Here is a 3,875-nt window from a genome sequence, read left to right on the forward strand (position 1 = left end):
GGGGGTCTGAATACTTTCCGTACCCACTGTATGTGTGTGTGTATGTATATATATATGCATGTATGTACCAAGAGCTTCTTAAAAACCACAACAAATTCCTTGTGTGTTTGCGCACACTTGGTGAATAAAGCTGATTCTGATTATGAAAATGTGACCCCTTTGAACCAACGGTGACAGTTTCCACATGATAAATAAAAAGGACACGACAGAGGATGATAGGGGTATTGATATTTCACTGAAATTAGCCTGCTGTACTCACTGTTTCACACATACGGTTGTGGTCAAAAGTTTACATCACATTGCAAACAAAATTATATAATACGTTTATTTATTTATTATTATTTAGGACTGGCCTGATGAAGTTATTTAATTTAACAGATGTTTACATTTTGTCTGCTAGTCAGAATTATAGCTGATTAAATACAAATAAATAGTGGTTTATGTTTTGTGATAGTGTTTCATGAGTCCTTTGTCCTGAACAGTTCAACTGCCCCCTTTTCTTCAGAAAAATCCTCCAGATCCTGCTAGGGGTATTGATATTTCACTGAAATTAGCCTGCTGTACTCACTGTTTCACACATACGGTTGTGGTCAAAAGTTTACATTTGCAGATTAACAAAATTATATAATACGTTTATTTATTTATTATTATTTAGGACTGGCCTGATGAAGTTATTTAATTTAACAGATGTTTACATTTTGTCTGCTAGTCAGAATTATAGCTGATTAAATACAAATAAATAGTGGTTTATGTTTTGTGATAGTGTTTCATGAGTCCTTTGTCCTGAACAGTTCAACTGCCCCCTTTTCTTCAGAAAAATCCTCCAGATCCTGCACTTTCTCAGGTTTTCCAGCATCTGTAAACTACTTGAATTGGATGATAAGAGGAAAACTTTTTCTTTTTTTTTTTTAATAAGTATAAAAAAAGTATTTTATGTAGCTTCTGAAGGGCAGTACTAAATGAACATATGTTCTTAAAACAAGAAACATTTACTCATCATCCTGTTCAAAATTTACACTGTTACGAATCCGGTTCATGAACTTCCATCCAATTGCCACCAGAGAGTTGCTCTTCCATTTTACTGACTCACTACAAATACTTTCTCATGTCACCCCGGACTACATTTCCCAGCAGCCATTTCACTAATTACAATTTCATCTGAAACCAATCACACACTCTATATAACACCCACTCAGATCCTGTTCAAACTGCAGAGTATTGTTTTAGTGTTTATGCTGTTTAGTGTAGCTACTTTACGGAGCCAGTTTCATGTCCTTGTTTAACCCTCTGGGGTCCGAGGGTGTTTTGGGGCCTGGAAAAGTTGACATACCCTGACATTTGTGCTTTTTTCAGTTGCTTACAAACATTTGAATGTCTAAAGTTTAATAACACTGTAATCAGCACAAACTGGGCTACTATAATATGTGAGCCGTATGTATTTACGTGATTGTGTTTTTAAGAAAACAACGTTTATGCATGCTTAGTGAAAAACTACAATTTTAAAGTCACTGAAATAAGGCCATAAAACACATACAGAACATTTGATCACAAGACTTTTGAGAACTGATCTTGAAGTCTAGAGTTTTTGCTTCAAAATTATGTGAAAATCATCTTACTCATTCACAGAAAACAATATATTGATTAAAATTTTCTAAGACACTTTTTGTGTAGAAAAGGTATATGCGAGGAGGCGTGAATGATCATGCATAATGCTGTGATTCACACCTGAGAAGACAAAGACCTGCATAATGAGCTGTCAGGTGTGTGACTGAGAGGGAATTGCTACAAGATATATTTTTTGTTTGTAGTTTATTTAGAATACATATAACTCACATAAAATAACTCATGGGAGTGTGTGCATCACATGGTCTTAGCCATACAGCAAATGAAAGTAACATCTGTAAAATAGTGAATGCACACTTACTCTAAGATTCTGAATGGAGTTGAAAACTGAACGAGCATCCCCTTACTGTGAGAGATGTAGGTGAAGGGAAGAGTGGTGTATTCAGTCCTAAAATAATTTTATAAACAATTGTAAGCATTTTTTTTCCCTCAGTACCTTAGTATAGTATGTATACTTCATGAGAAAACAGAATGCCAATAACAAAGAAACTACATTTTAACACTATCAACCACAAATAATATTACCATATAGTCTAGGTATAATAAAAGTACAATTACTATACTGTGCACTTACTCAGTATGATTTTCCAGCAAACTCAAAACTGAACGACACGTGTGCCTTTCTTGTGCAATTATGCCAGTGATGCAGCCTCCGTCCTAACCGAAAACTGAAACAGTTGTTAGCAATTACCAGAAGATGCATAGCTGATAAATAAATTGCATCACTGATAAGAAAGGACGCGCTTATATGTCTGTCGATGCATCACTTATTTACAGCTTACTAGCTACGTTTACACATCAGACGATCGCGAATGCCAATGACCGAGTATAAAACTATTTTATAGAACATCAAAAAAAACTTCCTGGCGTTGTGAGACATATGCAGTGAATGAATCTTCATAATGTTTCACTTGATTGTACATTTAGTCAGGAATCATGGTTTGGAAAAAGTAACTAGTAAAATATGTATGTTATGTCACACAGTAACACAATAGCAACTAATGCAAGTAGGCAAATAAAAAAAGGCTTACTATATCCTCCACTGAATATCACGCCGGCGCATTCTTCTGAGGAAAATCCAAAGCTTATTCAGGATTACTAAGGCTATAGGCAGGTGAGTTTTTTTTCAGGGTTGGAGCTGAACTCTGCAGGACTGCGGCTCTCTAGGACCGAACTTGCCTACCACTGGTCTAGTCAAAATATTGCATTGCCTGTTTTCTGATCTTTTGCCTGTGTATCTTGGATTAACCCTTTGCCTTGCTGTTTCGGATTGTGTTTGCACCTCCCCAAGCCCTTTGGATTATGTTCGCCGTTGATCGACCTACGCCTGTTTATCGGATTACTCTTGTGTCTTGCCCTCAATATACCTGTTGCCATTGTCTGACCCTCGCCTGTTTCTGACCATTCTATGAATAAAGCTTTGCAAATGGATCCGCACGTCTCTCGTCCCTGTTGCCTTGTTACAGAATACTCGGCCACACAAGGATCCAGCAGCTGTTCAAGTGGACACTGGCCAGGTATGGACACTACAAGAATATTATTAGCCCTTAAACAGGGCCCTCGATTGTTGGAGAACAATGTTCAAGAGTTTTTAGCCATCGCTCACTATTCAGAGTTACCAGACATTATTTTGATAGAGTTTTTCTGTGATGGCATTAATCAACCTCTTCAGTCTAAGTTAAGACGCAAGGGTCCGCATTCATCACTCAGCCAAATTTTGGATTTTGCTTTGTTGACTGTTGGCTCTCTATTCACTGTGGGTGTCGCGGAGGAACGCAACCCCGCACTCACTCATGTAAAGGCGGACGCACTAGAGCAAGCTCACAAAATGGCAGCGACAGCGGAGCCTGATCTCAAAATGGCGGACACAACAGCTCCCCGTTATGCCACAGCTTTCTCAGCCCATCTTCTTCCAGAAGCGAAGTAGCCGAGATGAACTTTAGGAAACATCTTGCTGCTTTGTTTGCTGTGATGTGGGCATTTATATGCGTGCGTCTCACGTGGACTATTGTAATAACAAAAGCGCGATCGGCACGTGGGCATGGTCACATTAGCGATAATGAGGGCGACGGGCCAAGACTTGACATCGAGTTTTCTAGTTCTAGTTTACATTGTCTAGTCCAGGGGTAGGCAAGTTCGGTCCTAGAGAGCCGCAGTCCTGCAGAGTTCAGCTCCAACCCTAATCAAACACACCTGAACAAGCTAATCGATGTCTTCAGGATTACTAAGGCTATAGGCAGGTGAGTTTTTTT

At 38.6% G+C, this 3,875-nt stretch overlaps 1 long non-coding RNA gene across 1 annotated transcript; it reads right to left on the reverse strand.

Annotated features, from left to right (window-relative positions):
- Window positions 1-1,904: 1,904 nt before the first annotated feature.
- Window positions 1,905-2,704, reverse strand: LOC107568904 (uncharacterized). Its single transcript, XR_001606827.1, has 3 exons — window positions 2,655-2,704; window positions 2,198-2,280; window positions 1,905-2,011 (listed from the first exon to the last, which is right to left on the reverse strand). It is a non-coding gene; the product is annotated as an uncharacterized lncRNA (long non-coding RNA).
- Between the last annotated feature and the right edge of the window lie 1,171 nt (window positions 2,705-3,875).

Source organism: Sinocyclocheilus grahami, unplaced genomic scaffold (genome assembly GCF_001515645.1).
Source record: "Sinocyclocheilus grahami isolate Dianchi unplaced genomic scaffold, SAMN03320097.WGS_v1.1 scaffold1291.1, whole genome shotgun sequence".
Taxonomy (NCBI): domain Eukaryota; kingdom Metazoa; phylum Chordata; class Actinopteri; order Cypriniformes; family Cyprinidae; genus Sinocyclocheilus; species Sinocyclocheilus grahami.